The sequence below is a fragment of the Phalaenopsis equestris genome, unplaced genomic scaffold (genome assembly GCF_001263595.1).
Source record: "Phalaenopsis equestris unplaced genomic scaffold, ASM126359v1 Scaffold000552, whole genome shotgun sequence".
Classification (NCBI taxonomy): domain Eukaryota; kingdom Viridiplantae; phylum Streptophyta; class Magnoliopsida; order Asparagales; family Orchidaceae; genus Phalaenopsis; species Phalaenopsis equestris.
Window position 1 is genome coordinate 1,967,172 of NW_018164992.1, and position 20,924 is coordinate 1,988,095.

Consider the following 20,924-nt stretch of genomic DNA (forward strand, 5'->3'; position numbering starts at 1 on the left):
TTATAACCTTGTAATCAATTAAATAAAAAAAAAACAAATCATCAATATATATATATATATATAGTGAGTAGTATTTCATGCAAAAACAAGTCCAACGTGAACAAACAAATATTTATTTGTGTTTGGCTTGTTTATATATCGAGCACAAAAAAAGTGCTCGTCTTCAGGTCGTAAACTTAACGAATGAACCGAACACGTATACAAGCTGTTCGCGATCAGCGAGCATCTTTAACAGCCCTAGGTGTAACCGTCGGTTCAATGAACCGACGAAACCTGACGATTTGAATTTTCCCAAAAAAAGTTACGACATTAATTTATCGGTTACGTGTCGACAATTTCATGACATTGGAATATTTGTTAGTTCAGAAAATATCGACAAACATTTTATCCAAGAGTTTAAAGTAGTTGATATACTATCGGAACCTCTAAAAATAACGGTGTTTTTCATCATAACTGCAGTCTGAGAATACCATTCTTTCTATAGTGATAAAGATAAGAAAAAAGTGCGATGATGAAGAACAACAAAAAATATTATTATTTTATCTTTTAAATAATAAAATACTAGCTTTTAAGCATTGATAAGGTGCAAAGATTTGAGTAGTATGTCTGTAAATCATTCAATTGTTCAAAAAATTTTGAATAACAAAATTAATTTGGCAAGTAATTGGAGGTTTAGATCACCCACGCAGGCGATCGAGCATGCAAGCATGCATGCAAATGCCATGAAAACATACATGTAATTTTTGCTGCATTAATATAAAGCCATGCATGCATGCATTCTCTATGATTATGATACTTCGAATATGATTTGCATGCTCATTATGTGAAAAAAAGATGTTAAAGGAGCTACGACATTGTATATATATTAATGTATTGTGTTTCATTTAAGCAATATTATTTGTTTGAGGAGCTGTGAGATTAGAATATTTGGACAGGAGAAACTTTTAAATAGGTCTTACACAAGACAAAACCAATAGAGATATTGGAGTTAACTAAAAAAAATGTAAGTCTAATTTTCAATTTCTAATATAGATGATAATCAATGTTCTACTTTATCATCACATCATATATTTATTAATTGTCTTTATTACTCTTAATATATACACGGTCCCAATATACTAAAATTCAAGATTTTATCTATAAATTATTAAAAATATTTAAAAATTATATTTAATATTTTATATCAAGTGATTTTTTCCTATAAATCTCCTAACCACTCAATTTTTCTTCCATTCTATTCTAATACTAACTAATTAAATTAATACTGATCTATTTATTTCGTCATAAACCAGCTACTCGTCGAAATAAGCTTGCATTTAAGATTAAACTCTATTAATTAATTAAGCTCAAGCTTAAATTGATGAAAGAATATTACGTGTGGCATGCGTACGTGTGAATTAGGGGAGGAGACAGAGAGTGCACCCATCCAAACGAACATATTCATTAGCTTGTAATAGTCTTTCCAATGTGAGAGTGACTCGAATTCATTTAACTTCTTCCAAATTATACAAAAATACAGTTGTAAGTCTTCCATCCAAGCTATTTATATCTCATATTTTCATGTTTCATTAGATTTTGATTAAGTCAATTTCTTATTTTTGACAATGTAGTTTCAACTTTTCTAACCCGAACTCGCTCTCACAAGATTTAGAGAAGCTCTCAACTTCATTGTTTGGCTTGAAACAACAATTAACATCTTCCTCGCAAATAATGTTGACTATTTGTATTTTATATTTGATAAAAGAATGCTGAGGCTTCATGAAAGGCATTTTGGCTTATGAAGTACTGATGCAGCCTGTCAACGCTGTAATCAATTTTTACGAGCATTTTGTCTTTAACCTGATGAGACATATGATTCGAATTCCTTTATAGTGATCAATGGAGTTGCAGTGAAGAAAATCGTTGGCACGGACATCTCTTGTGCAAGCTCCCAGATGGTACATAGCACGATTCCTTCACTGTCGTTTGCCTTTCAAACATCAACAAGACCCTCTCAACTCCATTTTCCCGTGACTTCAACTTCATTAAATAGATTCAAAATTTGTGGGTGATGAGCATGAACATGATTATTATGAGTGGTGAACTTTGTTTATTACCGGATCATTATGAGTGGTAAGTATATGAAATATTATAAACAAGTTTTACTAATTAAATTAGCCAACAGGAAAGGGTTAAATGTGTGATTTTCTATTATTTAGCCATCCAACTCCAATAGTAAAACTGTACTCCTCAAGGGTAAAACCGCTTCATCAAAACATAAAAATAAATTAAATTTTCATACACACCACTCAATTCTTATGTATTTACTTATATATATCTAACTCCAAAACTTCAATTTTTATTTTCATGTCACCTTATTTATGCCTGAAAAGGTGCATTTCATCTTGTAGAAGTTAATGTAATGATGTTTTTATGTGGTGTGAAAGATTCAGATTACAAAATGTCAAAAAAAAAAAAAAATAAATAAAAAAACAAAATGTAGGTGTTATATATGTAAATACATAAGAATTGAGTGGTATATATGTAAATGATGACAAAAATAATTAAGTGGCTGATATATATGTAAATGATGACAAAAATAATTAAGTGGCTGGTGAAGATTTGAATGAGCTAGTGGTTGGGATAGTTTGCTAGTAACGTATATATGTGTTAGTGCTTAGGTAATGAGAACAGTTGATAGGATGGTAGAAATTAGATAAAAAAAGCAATGATTTTAATTTTATTTATTTATGGCTTAAAGTTAAAATTATTATTCATTAGAGAGTTGTTTGTAGTGTTTGAAATTTATAATGATGTTTTAAAACTTCTAATTAATGATGAGTTTGAATAAATTTTATTATTTTCTTAAAATAAGGTTTCTAATTTCAAGTAATTAATTGAACTTTAATACTCTTTTGGTTAAATAAATAATAAAATAAAACTATGAGTTGGGGCTTTATTTTTACCCGAGCATCAATGCATGTATCTGTAATTTTGTACTGTTTTTAAGTGAACTGTTGTCTTTGAACTGTTGTCTTTATGACTATCACAGTTCTGTTAAGCACAACATTACAAAATAGATCTAGAATGATCATTTTTGCAGAAACAGCTACCTCACAACTGTTTTCACACAGCTGTTTCAAACAGACAGTCAGCTTCTCTGCAGCAGCTTCCTCGGGTGCAGCTGCACCAAACAAAACCTTAAATTATGCTAATATATATGTAATTAAATTATTTATATTTATTTTTAACTACTTTTAAGCAATTTATTTGCTTATTAAAAATACAAAGATTGTAGAAGCAGTACGTGTGATTAGAAGCGGTAACACCGAGTCATTCATGTGGAGGAAGCGACTACTTCCAAATATCTAGGAGACTAAGGTGAGCACAAACCTACAAGCGAAATATGATATGTTTTATGGTGTTATCTTGTATGGATACACTAAATATGTTATTATCATATAATGTATTAGAATCTATAGGTGCTCATATCTAAAAGCTCATAGAAACTAAAATTGATGATATATTTAAGAAATTAGGAAGCAAATACAATGTTTCATACAAGTGACAGAGGTAGATTTGTTGCACCATGCACAATTATAATTATACTTTTTGTTATATTAAATCATGTGCTAAATTTATTTTTGCATAATTTGTTATTATTTGATTCTTTATTATTATTATTATTATTATTATTATTACTTAACTTCTAATTATATAATTTTAGGTTCTATAGGAAATATTATTTAGTAGTATAAAATATTACTATAACTTTTGTATATTTATTTTTAAATTTAGTTGTATTATTTAGTAGTTTGTATTGAGTGACATCGTACATAGCTTGAAATCAAACGTGAATAACAAAATTACCACTCAATTCTTACTTACATGTCAATTTTCACTTAACTACCATCATATACATGAATGTAAAATTTAGGTACAACATATGTAAAAACACAGGAATTGGGTGACATGTAAGTAAATATCAAGTCGTATTGCTCCTTTTATATCGTAGATTTGATTGATTGATCTATAAATGCTCATCTACTCTTGTTGTTGTAACGCCTGCATTCAGACATTAGGTGCCAGACCCATTAGAAGATGGCTGGAGAAGAGAGTGGTTACAGAGTTGTCAAGAATGCTGATAAGGGAAGAAATCAATGATAACTCCACAGTGTACGTGGACGTCGTGTCGGGGAAGAAGGAGCTCTCTTACAGGGTGGAGAAGAATATCGGAATGGTCAATGCCTTCACCGAATTGAAATCTAATATATTGTTCGATGTGTTGTCTATTGTGAGCGTCAGCAATGGCGCTGCGCAGGCTATGAAGTGGTTGAAGATTAAGGCTGATGATGACATGATTGGATGTGTTGTAATATTTGTATGTATATATGATACATACATGTATGTATATACATGTCAACTTATATATCATGAAAAGTTGCATTTCATTTTTAGAAGTTAAAATAGAAATGTTTTTTAGGTGATATGAAAGATTTAGATGGTATGAATGTAAAAAGAGAAAATATAGGTGTTAGATATGTAAATACATAAGAATTGGGTGGTATATATGTAAATAATGAAAAAAATAAATAAATTGTTGGTGGAGATTTGAAGGAGCTCATGGTGGTGATAGTTGGTGCAGTGATTTAACTTGTCTAAATAATGGGAGCTTTGCTAGTTAATGTATGTTTGTGGTAGGGCTTAGGTGTAGTTTATTTAAATGAAAATAGGTGAAAGGAAGGTTGATATTAAATTAAAAAAAAATAAATGATTTAATTTTTATTTATTTATAGTGTAAAGTAAAAATTATTATTTTTTATAGAGTTGTTTGTAATGTTTGAAATTATAATGATGTTTTAAAACTTCTAAATTAATGATGAATTTGATTATATTTTACTTTTAAAATTCTTATTAAATGCAATAAAAAATTAATAAACTTTATGAATGACTTTAAAATTTCTCAAAATGATAATAATTTTTTGCATTTAAAATAAGTGAAATGCAACTATCATTTTATAATGTACTTTTTTAATGTACCTTGAAATACCAAGTTTTAGATCTTTATCTTTTGTGCTAAATGTAACTAGAAATTAATATACCATACAAACATCTTCAAACTTGACCAAAACAAACCCTAAACATTATGTCATTATCTTATCAAAACTAGATATATGCTTACTAATACACACACCACAATGAAGAAAGATCTAATTAGAATGATTGAAAAGATATGTGATGAGTTATGTAAGCCTATAAAACTTGAGTAGAATGGACCACAAAATAATTAAAATAATTTTTATATTTGTGATAAATTCATTAAGGCCTTAGTCTTACATCAGTAGTTTTGTTCCAATAACAGAGCATAAATGAATGAATGCACGCATGATGTTTTATTTGGGGACAAACATTTCTTCTATGCTATTATAATACAATGTCTATGTGTCATTATAAGAGAAAATATTTGAGAGAGAATCTATTTTATTTTATTTACATAATTGTATTTATCAAAGAAAAAATTATGCTTTATGGTTGATTTGAGTTATGCTAATATATATTACAATTAAAAAGATTGAAGAAGGAAAACACACCATTAAAGGAGGTAATATTGAGTCAATCATATTGAGGAAGCAACTATTCCCAAAAATCTAGAATTCAATGTGAAGATAATGCAAGAAGAGAAATAAGATATGTTACATGGTGTTATCTTGTAAGGATGCATTAAATATGTTATTGTCATATAATTTGAAAGAATCAATAGGTGCTCACATCTAAAAGTCTATAGATAATGGACTTTATTATAAATTTTCAAATTTTGAGAAAAAAAATACAATTTTTCTTATAAGTGATGGAGGTCAAACAATAATGATTGATCCAAGAGATGAAATATTTAGATTACAAATTTTAATCACCATCTAATAAAAAACATATAAATTTTGATGAAATATGGTGGTAGCTAGATTTATTTTTATCTTATGTGTTTATGTTTTTTATTAGTTAGGATGCATTTGGGGCAATGGTATGGTGGTAGAGCGCCACTGCAGCACAATTTTTTGTTTTTCACAAAACTGTGTTGTATGTCTTGGTAAAACAGTGTTGTTTGTGATGGAGGCCCACTTCACTTAGATGGGGTCGAAGTTGGAGGCCAGCATGGAAGCCAAGTTAAAGGACGAGTTAGATTCCTTCCGACAGCGGATGAGGGAGTGTGACAAGACAGCGACAATATTGGAGAAGGAGGAAGCGGTGGAGGACGATGAAGATGATTATGGGGTTTTTTTTATGATTATGTTCTACATTTATACACATATATATATATTTTTATGAACTGTGATGAAAATATTTTAGATTAAATGTATTTTATTTATTTCGTTATTTGATTAGATAATTTACTGTTCTACTGTTATTCTAGTTCGTTAAATGCTTGTAATGATATGTTAAATGTTGTGATAACATATGTGGTAATATAAATATGAAAGAGATAATATATATATATATATATATATATTTTTTTTTGGCTGATTCTTGCAATTACATCCAACATATACATAGGCAAAAAACGATAGCTAGCCGATTGTCTTATTTACCGACACCTAACCAACATCAAATCGAAGGCATAAGGTTAAAATATGAAAACGGGGGGCTCGACACTTTTCCGACAGTTCTTCCGTTAGTTAAAACAACTAACCCATTAGCGACACTTAAACCAATGGTTTGCCTGTTTAAGAAAATCAACGGGTGTGACACTTTTCGAACATATAAATTCGCTACTTACTGTCCATGGAGTCAATGTTGTTGCCTTGCTGAAATTTTTTTTTTCATTTAATCTTTAATAAGAAAAGTGTAATTCATTTTTTTTTTTATTTTGTTCTAATTAAGTCTAGAGGTTGCCTGACATTCGTATGGGTTTTAACTTGAGGGGATTTTTTTAATAAATCCTATAAATTTAGATTTAGCAAATCTTTGTGGGTTAAATCTCATAAATTATTTGACCCTCAGTAAATCTAATTAAATCCTACAAAATTGTTTGACAACTTCTACCAATATTTAATGGTCTGTTTGGGGCAGCTGCAGCTTCTCAGTTTTTCAACTGCAGCTCAAGAAAGCTGCTATGGGAAAACTAACTGTCTATTTGTTGTAGTTGTGTCAGAACAGTTGTGGAGCAACTGTTTCTGTAAAAATAACCATTATATCCATTTTCAGTAAAGTTTTTTAAAACTGAATATCAAATAATTTTTTTTAAACAAATTATTTCTTAAAAAATAAATTTACATTAATAAAAAATTAAATAGTTTTAATAATTAAGATTTTTTTTATCAAATAATTAAGAACATAAAAATATATTTATATATAAATTAATTACTTGATCAATAAATAACAATATATAAATTTATTTAGTTATGGTTAATTTGAAATTAATGAATTAATCATTAATTGTTAATAAATTTATATCTTAAAAATTGCCTTTAATGTTTTTTTGGAATATATATTTTGTTGTGTTCCAGTCATCCTGATAAGAGATATTTTACATACAATCGATATTAAATTGCAAGTGTTTTACATATAATCAATGAATAAACTTATTCACTTATGATAAAAATTGATAATTAAATTAAATATCTATTTAATGTCTAATTTTGTTACTTAATAATTAATTATTTACTAAATAATTAATTATTAATAATAAATATTAATACAAATTATATCAACTTAGATAATTATTAATTAATAGTTTAAAAATCTATAAATAAGTAATTAAGTAGTTATTAATTATGTTGATAGGGATTTAATTCTAATTTAATTAAATAAATAATTAATTAATATGCAATTTATTATTATTATTTGTCTATTAAATAATTAAATAAATATATTTATTTAATCATACTAAATATATAAATATTTTAATTATTTATTCATAATTAATCGATTAACTAATAATATTAACTTAAATAAAATAGAAGTAATATTGTATAAATATATATGCCTTTTCCTCTCTTGCCGATCCGTCATTACATCCAATCGATCGCGTGATCCCTCTTATTGCCAAAGTTCTAAAAACCTTCCTTAGCGGTTTTAAAATAGCTGCTAAAAGTATTTGTAACACTAACTAGGGGTGTAAACGAATCGAACACGAACGAACAAAGCATGTGTTCGTGTTCGGTTCGTTTAAAATTTAGTTTGTTTGAAATAAGCTCGTGTTCGTTTCTTAACGAACGAGTCGAACAAGAACTATATAATTATTTTATATTATTTTATATTTCAAACAATAACGATTCGAACACGAACGAACGCATCACTGTTCGTGTTTGGTTCGTTTAACTAACCGAACGAAAAAAATTTGTTCGTGTTTGTCTCGTTTACTTATCGAACGAATCGAACACGAACTCATTGACGAACCCAACACGAATTGTTCGCGAACAACGAGCTTTTTTGACAGCCCTAACACTAACTATTGCAGTGGTTTAAAATTCGCTGCAATGAAAATAACATAAATTTTTGTTAGAATTTATGGTAAAGAGTTTTTATTGGGAATTTTGTTGGAATTTTCAATGGTAAATGCAATGGTAACTTGAAATTTAATGCTGAATTTTTAATGTAATTTAAAATTTAAAATGAAATTTATAATGGTAAATCCGATGATAATTTAATCAATACGCCGTGTGATCAGTAGGGGTGTAAACGAGCCGAACACGAGCGAGCCATGCTCATCTCGTGTTCGGCTCGTTTATACTTCGAGCTCAAAAATTATGTTCGTGTTCGACTCGTTGGCTTAGCGAGCCGAACACGAGCCATTCACAAACAAAGAGTCGTTTTGACAATCCTAATCACGTAGTCATAAGATGTTAATGATTATGACTACATTTATAACATCATTTGAATCTAATTTAATAATTTTTATTCTATTTTCTTAATCAATATTTTAATTGGTTATAAATCTTTGTAGCCTTGTAGTCAATTTGATTTTTTTAAAATACTACTTTATATATATAAACTTGATGAGTAGTATGTCGAGCCAAAACAAGCCGAACACGAACGAACACATCTTAGTTCGTGTTCGGCTCGTTAACTTATCGAACGAAATTAACGAGCCGAACACGAGCTTCTTAACGAGTCGAACACGAGCTGTTCGCGAACAACGAGCCGTTTTGACAGCCTTTCCGGTCCAACATAAACGTGCAAAAATGTATATTAAATATCAATAGACTTTTATTTATTTATTTATTTTATTTAAAGTTTATGGATGTTATTCAAGGTTCTGATCATGCATGCATGCATATGCCATGAAAGCATGCATTCTTTATGATTATTATATCTTTAAATATGATTGGCATGCATATTATGTGAAGAAAAAAAAACCTTAAAAAGCTACGACCTTATATAAATTAATGTATTTTCATTCCTTTAAGCACTATATATATTTTTTAATGAGTAGTGAGATTAATATATTTGCACAAAAGAGAATTTGAAGTCGTGCTTACTTACAAAATCACTGGAGATATTGGAGTTAACTAAAAAATGGTAATAGTTTTTTATCACTTTTATTTAAAATAATTCAAATCTGAATGCAATATTTTATTTTGGACACCCTTTTTATAATGCAATGTTTGTGATATTTGTTTTATAACTGATCAACTTATTGCTTTACTCGCAACAAAAAATACAAATTTGGTCAAAATAATCAATGATCCAAAACTAAATATCACATTTTTTATAATTTTTTTTCCTATTTATAATAAATATCAATAAAATTTCTTAATTATTCTTGAATATATATATATACTGAGAGAGAGAGAGAGAGAGAGGAGGATGGTTGTTGGCATGAAATAGCGGTGTAATTGAGCCAAATAGACTATTGAGCTAGCTCGGACTCGTCTCGATAAGTGGCTCATGAGCTAACAAGTCAAGCCCAAGCAAGTGCGTGATTCTACTCATTTTAAGACGAAAATACTAATTGAAATACAATCCAAATACGTCTAAACATATGATTTTTCTCAAATAAATTAATTAAAATATTTAAAAATTATATTTTACATTTTATATCAAGTGATTTCGTACCATTTATTTTCTAATTACTCATTATATTTATCATTTTATTGTAACACTAATCTGAATTAATAATATTTTCTCTCTTTAATAATAAAAGAGTTGGGTATAACTCTTATAATTAAGCTTAAGCTTGAGCTTAAATTAGATTAATAAATCATGCTCAAGTTAATGTTGAACGTGTCTTGAACTCAACTCAACTCTATCACACCACTAGTATTAACTTCTTATGTGTCTGAAATCATTATTGAGATTGACTCTTTCATTGTGCACATGCACATTCACTCTAGTTAGCAAATTAACTAAATTTTCTTCCAAGTTTTGCACCAATATAATCGTAATTCTATCATCCAAGCTATTTCTACCTCATGATTTTTTTTTTTTTTTTTTGTTTATAATGAAGATTTGAGTTGACTTAGTTAATTTTCTTATCTTTGGCAAATTAGCTTCTAATCTTTTCATATGAACCGGCCCTTATGAGATTTAGAGAAGCTTTTAATTTTTTTTTAATTAACAATAAACTTTTTTGCCCAAACATCATTGGCTATTATTAACTCATAATTGTTGAAAGAACGTGGAGGCTTCGTGGAAGACATTTTGGTATGTGAAGTAGAGATGAAATATGCCAACCTTGAAATTGACAGTGATGATCACTTCAACTTTCACCCTCGTGACATATATTATCCTGACGCCCTTCAAACATCAACATGAGCTTCCAATCGTCCTTCTTGTGGAAGACTTCAACTGTAACGAACTACTCCAATGTCTGAGTTTCTCTCAAGAGGTCTTCCGCGAGCCATGCTCTGATCTCCGTATTCATCACTCTAATTCATTTATGAACAAGGAATAAAAATTTAGATATTTTTATGCTTGAAAGTTTGACTCCTTTATTTGTTAGATATGTCAATTATTTGGGTGAATATGTAAAAAATTATGAATATTTTTATTATTATGAGAAAATTCAATGTCATTAAATGAGACATAAATTTTACATATGCAGAATTCAGGGTCTGTTTGGGGCAGTTGTAGCTTATTGAATAATTTGCTGATAAGTTGATTAAAAATAATATACTAATAAGTTAGGTGTGGTGGTTATTACAAATTTTTATTTTTTAGAAAAACCAGACTGTTGCCAATAGGCTGCGACCGTGCCTAGATAGGTGCCGTGTGAAAACGTTATTTTCTGCATTTTGAAAACGCATAAGCTGCCAAAACGCAGTTTATCCAAACAGGTCAGGTGCGTTTTCAAAACGCCACCACACCAAATAAGTTGTCCCAAACGGGCCCTCAATCTCAAATTCTTGCAAGTAATATAGTTTTAACCAAATCAATTAACTAACATGTGAAAGCTTGATTTCAAAACATAGATAACATCATTTCAAAAAAAAAAAAAAAAAGAGGATATTCAATACAAATAATTTGACAATTATTCTAAATTATCATGTTATATCTATTTTGTAAGATACTCGAAATTATATTACACTGAGAAGCACCCTTTCTTTTTGGGAAAATTACATACAGACCACCCAAAACTTAGTATTTATAAATTAATCACTCCCTTTCATCCATTTTTTTTAAATACTCGCTCAAATATCAAAATTCATCGTAAAATCCTAACCCATACTTTTTATTTGAATCAAATTCTCAATAGTTTGATGGTGGCACCTGTAAATAGATAAGTATGGTAGTCCAAAAAATCACATAATTGATTAATTTGTAAATATCAATGTTTCATGCGGTCTTTATGTAATTTTTTTAATGTTTTTTTTTTTATTATTTTGGATGGGTTACGCACGACTATACGTAGTTTAAGCGCGTGAATGCTAATTACTTTGAAGGTTCTTTTTATAATAAATTTTAGTTGCTTTTTTTGTCTTCTATTATAAATAATTAAATAACATGATAAACCTCTTATATAGAAAGATTGTATATGAATATGCACTTTTTGGGGAAATTTTGAAAAGGAGCTCTTGAGATGGGGGGGAATGTGGAGCTCCATTTAAAAAAAAAAAATTTAGTTTGGAGAGCGTTTATTGTGTAATTTTTTTTATATAAGAAACTAGATATATTTATATAATAATAATAATAATAATAATAATAATTATTATTATTATGGAACAAAAAACCTTACTACTGCAAGCGATATTTAAAATTAATATTAAAAAATATTATATATAATATTATCATTACATATAAATAATAAGTTTATAGTATATTAACTCTTCTTTAGAGTGTTTCAAATTAATTAAAAAGAAATACATGAACAAAATGAGAGAATGGACTATTAAACAAATTAAAAAAAATTATTTCACACTAAGAATTATCACAAAACAATATTTTCAAAAAACAATTATCTTCTCTGCCGATATAGAATGACCCATGAACCCGGTGTATATCGAAAATACGGTTGTAATGGTCTGATGGTCTTCAAATTCTGCTTCAACATCATTCTTTAGTTGGGCAGTTTGTAGCTTGTTGGGCCCCACGGGTACTGGCGGTATATAAATTAGAGGTTTGCTGAAAAATAGCTCTACATTAAATGTAGGCGCAACAATGAGAATGCTCTTTAAATTTAAATCCATAACCTCTCCAGTAAATGTTGTTCATTCTAAGTCATATGATGAACCTACATAAATCGATGGTCCTCCATAGCATGAGGGTCCTGCTTAGCCACTTGGTTCTATGTAGCCGCGAAGTCATGCATATAGGGTCTTGCAAAGTCGAATGGTCTAGCATAGCTGGAGGGGCCCACAAATGTTGATTGCGGAAGAGAAGCATATGATTGTGGATATTGTTCGTGCGACTCACTCAAGGGAGATCTATGTGTTCGAAAAGCTGAAGATCTTCTTGGAGCATCTACTACTGATCTTCTTGCGACTGTGGAACATCAGAAGTTGATCTGTAGGGGCCCGATGGTGTGACATTTGTCATGTGAGATGGCCCCGCCTAGAAATCATGTCTCTGGCTGATGAAATGTGTTATAATCATTATGGATGGATCCTTCCACTCAACATGATAGCTCAAATATCTCATTGTATCCTTGTTTCGTTGAGCTAGCACTTCCACTGTGCTCTCCTCCAAACTGTTTGACAATATCTTTCTTACAAATAAAGTAATCCAAATGTACAATTGAATAACTGCATTTATTATTGGATGATACGATAAAATTAATCAGCAACAACAATTAAATATAGTAAATGCATGCCATTATTTTGTCTCCCTTGTGATTGGGAGAAATATGTTCCAGGTGGTTCAGTAGTAGGTTGCACTAGGTAGAGTGATATCCGATATCGGTACCATTACAAATAATAGGCCAGTTCTTGTTCTTCGTCTTCTTGTGATGAGTTTAATTGTACTACATATGCCCGAAGATTATTCCACGCCTCAATATACCTCCGGTGATAGCGTGTCCAGTTAACTTCAGCCTTAACTCGCCTATCGGCTATTTTAAAACTTCATTCTATAGGTTGAATAGATATATGTTGAATGCTTGAAAACTGCAACAAAATACAATCTAGAAGGTGTCAGTCGATAAGCTTCCAGCAACATATTGGAATGCGGGCAGTCCAAATATCACTGTTCCGAAAACATATGTTATGTAACAGAGAAACATATAAATCTAAATTTGGCAACTAATTAAGCTGCATATGAATTATTCAATTTAATTATATTAAAGATAAAAAAAAATGAGAGGAATGTGGGAAGGAATAGAAGGGTTTAGTGTTAAACCTGTCTCTATCTTAGTCCGTCAAGTTCATCTCTGTACAAACTTACATTTACAAACGATCATGTACGCAGTCACTCTTCATTTCATCAACATGTTATTTAAGTAAATGAGATGAATCTGACTTAAAATTTTGCATGTTTATGCATAAAAACAGTTAATTTGGTACCTGAACCAAAGGGATTGACCTAATAAATCACGAGGGTCGGACGACGAAGGGTGTGCCTACCAACATATAAGTGCTTCCAACACCATGTTTGTAGGAAGTGCAAACACCCAACAGTATTCTGATGAGTAGGCTTAGTTAACAAATTCAATTCTCTATATAGCTATGCAAGCACTACACCGCCCAAAGAATATCTTCCAAACTCCTCTAAATTTTTCCTTAGTGTTAAGTATTCTAAACATACATGCGATCCAGACGTGTTTGGAAGAAGAAAAGATCCTGATATAAGCAATATATAGGCCCTGCGTGCATTAAAAATTATGGAGGAGGTAAATCATTGTACAACGCCCTATAAAATTGCTAGAAAGGGCCAGCGAAGCGGTATGGTTGTTTGTGCTTTGGAGTGTCACATAAAAAAGTGTGATGTTACTGTTTATCTACAGGATGATGATAGAGAACATCATATTTGGGGTGGTCCCCCAAAAAATCATCGCAACATGTTGGCCAAGTTGGCTAGCGCAAATCTAGATCAATAACATTCAGCCCTACAAGGGCATTTCTTTCAGTCCCAGTACCATGGAGTGTTTGAATATCTTTTAAAGTGATAGTCATGTCACCTGAGAAAAATAATTTTTTGGAATTTCAAAGGATGATAATTAACATGACAACATGTTAATATTTACTTCCATTCATCTTACCAACAAGTAAATAGAATATGTTGGTCAAGGGGCATCACCGCTCGACTATTGTTGTTAATAGATGTTGATCTAATTTAATATACTATAAGTGTCCGACAGTATAAACTTGCAACTCGCAATGAATGAAAAAAATGTTGGCGCTGTACCTTCAACGCTTGTGCCACTAGAAAATGGTTCTTTATGATTTACTGCCATGAAAGCATGCATGCATATTTTAATACATTATAAAGCAATGCATGCGTTCTTTATGATTATCATATCCCTAAATATGATTTGCAGGCATATTATGTGAAAAGAAAACCTTATATGATCTTATATACATTAATGTATTTTTATTCATTTAAGCAATATTATTTTGTTGACGAGTAATGAGATTAATATATTTGCACAAAAGAAATTTTTTAGTGCTTATTTGCAAATTCACTGGAGATATTGGAGTTAAGTAAAAATGGTAAGATTTTTTCTCATTTTTTTTAAAATAATTGAAATATAAATGCAATATTTTAATTAGTGATACCATAATTATAGCGCTATATTTAATTTCTTTTTATAACGCCATATTTAATTACTTGCCACAAAAATACAAATTTGGTCATTAAAATAGCCGATTAAAACCAAATATCACTTCTTCTTTTAATTCAAATTTCTATTTATTATACAAATGGCAATCATTTGTCTACTATTTCATCACTTAGTTATTAATTTTTTTTAAAACTAAAGGTATAACTGAAAACCAGCTAGTGGATCAGTTCTGACTCGACTCAATTTGTAGCTCATGAGCTAGCAAGTTAGGCTCAAGCTAGCTTTGTCTCAACGCATTAGCTTTTGAGTCAGTTCGTTTCAATATTTTACCCATAAATTTTAAAAAAATTAAAAAAATCATATTTTATGTTTTATATCAAATATTTTTTTATCATTTACCTCTTCATCGTTCGTTGTATTTGTCATTTTATTATACACTAACTTCAATTAGTATTATTTTCTCTCTCTTAAATGAGATAGAAAAATACTTAAGCTTGAGTTTCAACTAGATAAATTTAATGAAACACTAACTTAAGCCGGGAGTGGCTCGAACGTGGTTCAACTCATTCAGAACCCTAACCGTTAACATTCTATTTGTCGCTCTTAATTATCACTCTAAATTTTCTGTGTTCTGTGATTTAATTTGTTATGGAGTTACATAAATGGATGTCTTTAAGGAAAATATTTCTCAAGGGTATAGAGCATGATTCCTTCACTGACATTTGTCTTTCAAACATCAACATGACGTGTGTGCCATTATCATCATTATAGTCCAAGACATAAACTTTATCGAACAGCTCCAATGCCTCAAGTTCCTCTCAAGAGGTCTTCTTTGAGCCATGTTCCAATCTCGAGTTTCATCACCCCAATTCATATCTTGGTTTTTTTTTCTTACATGGGTGCTGCTATTTCTTATTATTCCAATCCGATTTGTAAGCAAAATGCAACTCCACACAAAGTCAAAATACAAAATATATGAGAGCTCACTTGTTAGAATTTAGAGTTTTGATAAATATGTGAAATTAAAATGCAACTTCATATGTAAATTTTCATTGAATATTCAAATTGTTAGCTTGCATGAGCTTGTTAAAATTTAGAATATCTGACATCATGACAATTCAGATTATTTTTTTAAAACAATTATTACACAAAAGAACATGATTGATTAGTTTTTAATCTAATTATCTTCAACTTTCTAAATATCTATAATTATTATTATATTGAGAAATATTTCGAAAGAAATGTATAATCATCAAGCATAGTCAATGAGTTTTTTAATTCTTTATCCTTTAATTAAATGTAATTAAAAAGATTTAATGTAACATAAAAAATACCACCATCACTATCTCATTAAAATTGAAATACACATTTTCATACAAAAATTTATGACACCAAGTTATTATGAGTGTATCAAACATAAGAAGATATTACATGTAAATACATAAGAATTGTAAGGTAAGTATGTAAATTTCACTTTGTTTTCATTGCAGCCACATGGAAACTATTACAATTCTAAGAGCAAGCAATTGTAGAATAAACAGGGTTGAGATCAGACATTTGATCCCAAGCATATTTGATCCCAAGCATATAGAATCATACATGAAGTGCAAAGGAGAATAATCTTCCACAACACAATTGAATTCATCAATTTTTCTGAAAATTAGAGGCTCTATTTAGAGGCTCTATTGATTCCACTGCTCTATTGATTCCACTGTTTTAAAACCATTGCAATTTAAATGCAGATCGTATTGGGAGCAAATGCAATTGTTTTTTATTGCCACTTTATACTCTGTTTTTTCCTTCACAGTTCTTTCTGTACGTTTCTGCTCAACAACTATGCTTGATAACGTGCACTGACCCTAACCTAATTTCATCATTAAAATTATCCAAAAATAATTAAATAAAAATACTTAGGCTTATATATTTAAGAAAAATATATGTGAAATTGTAAAAAAAAAAGTGCAGATAATATAAAAAAAAGGACATATAAGTTTCTTCTATATTTACATATTTAACATCTAAACATTAATATTTACATAGTACAGGAATCTTTCATTACCCACTTACTTGATCAGATGCAATCCCGTAGACCCGCGGCTATCGATCGACCAACTATAGGCCGCATGAACTAAGGCCATCTTAGGGGTGCCCCTGAGATTCCTCATCAAGAGCCAAGAATTGACAGCCATAATCCATGAACATCCTAAAGGATCCCTTTTCAGGAAATGAGTACATGTCAAATTACAGTGATTCAGTCTACGTTTGATAGCACATTGTCGTTCTGTCGGCATGAGCTCCTTATCCAAGGATCAATAGTCAAAAGCTATACTAGGATAGATGACCCACAAAAGCAAGCCGATCGAATCGAGCCATGCCGACACAAAGACCATTAAAAGCTCACCAACAACCTTGATTCAACACAGTCAAACGAGCAGGACTTGTCAAACCAAGGCCCGTTGGTACCAGCCTACCAAGTTAGAGGGTAGCCAAGTTGAAGCATGTACATGTAAAATATCTAAAATATCTTGCAACGCTTCGATTAAAGTAAGAGCAAATATTTAACTTCACATAAAAATAGGAGAATCATTTTATGAGAAAATAATCAACAATTCAAATTAATGTTCATTACTATGCATCTCTCTCTCTTTCTCTCTCTTCTGTCTTCGGCTCTATCCCGTAGATCTGAATCACGGATCAATCAGGATTCAACATATAATTATATATCATTATTACTTAATTATCTAATTTTTTTATTTTAAACTCTTATGTAATTATTCGATTCTTTAATGAAAGTTTTATTATGAGTAAAGTGCCAACATAGTCCTCGACTGCTAATATGGAGCCATTTTAGTCTCAGAGTTTATAGAAGTGTCAAAATAATCTCTATATTAAAATTTAGCTCTAATAGTAATATGTGGTGATAAATTTAAAGATTGTAAGAAAATATAAAAAAAAATTAAATTGTTACGAAACTTGGAAAAGAAATAAAGGGTATTTACACATAGACCATGTATTTCTGCATCAACGTCCAAAATTTATTTTCTTACATTTCTACCACTCAAATTTTTTATATCGCATAAAACAAGAACGCAATTATAACTTAAAAAAATGAAAAAGATATTTTTCATGCACAGAACAATTAAAGCGGTAAAAAAAAAAAAAGTTAAACTGCTACATTTGTAAATACATAAAAATTGAGTGGTCTGCATGAAAAATTTTCAAATATTAAATAAAAATAAAAGGAAAAAGAGAGCAACCTTGAGTAAAGTAGAGAAAAATAAGAGAAACTAGGAAGAGCTTGAGATTGCCGGGCGCCATTGCTCCCTCCTAAGAATTCTTTGATCCTTGCAGAAAAATAAGGCCTTTATAGAGAGGATATAAATGTTCATTTATTATGAAGATAATAATTACTTTATTTTGCGTTACATAATAAATCGAATATTTCTAATATTGATTTAAATTTTATGTTTTTAGTATTGTTGTTAATTTCAATGTTTTTCATTTCGGGGAATTATAAATAATAAATACATAAGAATTGAGACGTATGTATGCAAATTTTCCTTTTTCTAATTTGTGATTTTTGCATTGATGATTAGATTACATATGCATCTACTTTATCTTACTAGCATGAATGCTAATTGTTTAATTTTGAGCATAATGCAGACTCTGAAACTTCTATCTGTCTTTGCTGTGATCCGCTTGGATGAGAATTGAAAGCTTTCTAAATTCAGCTCTTGGAGATATGACCTCAATTTTCCAACTGAAAAAAAAGTTCCAAAAACTTATTTTATGAAGTAGTGGATTCTGAATCAGTGTCACCGAAATGCTGTTTAATTGAAGGATTGCTAAGAAACTCAGTTTCCATCTCTTGGAAAAGAAGCAGTTGATGAAGAAGAACAGGACTCCATGGATGTGTTCAGCACTGAAGCTTGCCTGAGAGATGGGCTCTGAAAGCTTTGGATGAGCTGCATAATTCATTAAAATCAGGAGACATGCAAATTATCGAAAGTTAAGGGGCCATTTAGGATTACTTTTGATTTTAGTCTCCGACTATGAAATTATTTTAGCACTGGAGTTTATAGAAATTTTAAAATGATTCAAAACTTTTAAAATTATGAGTGAAATTGTCCCCATCGAGGGAAATTAAAGTTTAATTTTAAATAATTGGACTATTTTAGCACTTGTATAGACTTTGAGACTGAGATGACCTTCTGTAAATAGTCGGATATTATTTTGACAATTTTCTCTTTTAAAAACACTGAAAGTAACTTTTAAATATTTTGAGTGTTTATATAAACAAGCTAATTTATTTTAGAAAATAAAAAATAAAAGGAATACATGCCACTCTATTCTTGGGCATTTAAAAATCTAACACCTAAATTTCAATTTTTACATATATACCGTCTTACGAATGCATGAAAAGTTGTATTTCACTTTTTAATAGTTAAAATAAATGTATTTTTTATGTAATATGAAAAATTTTGGTGATTTAAATGTAAAAAAATAAAGTTTAGATGTTAGATATGTAAATAAATAGAAATTAGGTGTATGTAAATGCCCATAAAACATGTAAATAAATGCAGTAACAGCACATTTTAAGATAAAACAAAAACAAAAACAAAACATGAAAAATAATACCCAAACAAGCCATAAATAAATGAAAGGAGTAACATATGCTTTGCTCATGTTATGAAGGAACATAAAATAATTTGACGCAATATTAATGGAAGAAATCGAATTGAGTCTCTTGGTATCGATTAAGCCCCAAATGAGGTATCAGATGCTTTGTGTTTCTCGAGATTGAGGCATAGGTTGTAATGAGCCGTATATTTTCTTGAAAATATGGTTGTAGTCATACTCAAGGGTAATAGTTGACAAAATGTGAGTTGTTGCTTTTTAATCTTTTGGGTGTTTTCTACACAAACGTGTAAAGCAGCCCATGTATCATGCTTTGAAGAGATCAATTTCTTGATCTGGTTGAAGAGGAACACCAGTACAATGATGGGGCATTGAGGAAGCGTTCTTTGTGATGAAGATTGCCCCCAGCCTAGGAGAAGTTCAAAGACTTGTTGTCTGAATAAAATATGAGATAATAACACTACCACAATCGTGCCCAGGACGTTAATGTGAACGTCCTTTCTAGACAATTGTGAATGTTGCCCCCCAGCCTGGGAAAAGTTGTGACAGACATTGTCTCTAAATAGGAACCTTACTGCAATCGTTCCCATGATGTTGACGTGAACGATCTTTCGAGACTGCAGTGAAGGTTCCCCCCAATTTGGAGGAAGTTGTAAAAGACTTTGTGTCTAAATAGGATGCGAGAAGACAACCCCACTAACCTTTCGAGATTGCAGTGGAGGTTGTCCCCCAGCTTGGAAGATTTTGTAAAAGACTTTGTTTCTGAATAGGATGCGTGAAGACCACCCTACAACAATTGTGCCCAGAACGTTGACATGAACGAGCTTTCGAGATTTCACTGAAGGTTGCCCCTCGTATAGAAGAATGCTTGAAAGATGTTCTTCAAGGCAAAGGAGGTTCTTTCACCAGTTAGATGATGTACATCATTAAAAAATGAAGTAGGGAATCGGTGTCTTAGAGTTGAAGACAGTGTCGAATGGTGCTTTGTTTCCTATAGACGGCGTTAAACCGATGCATCCTACAAAATTCACTGTAGTAGATTAATGGATTATCTTCTTAGCGTTAAACGAGAATTCAATACACACTCAAATAAAAGAAGAGAATAAAAAATAAGACACCTTAATTTTTTACATGAAAAACACTTGAAAGTGAGAAA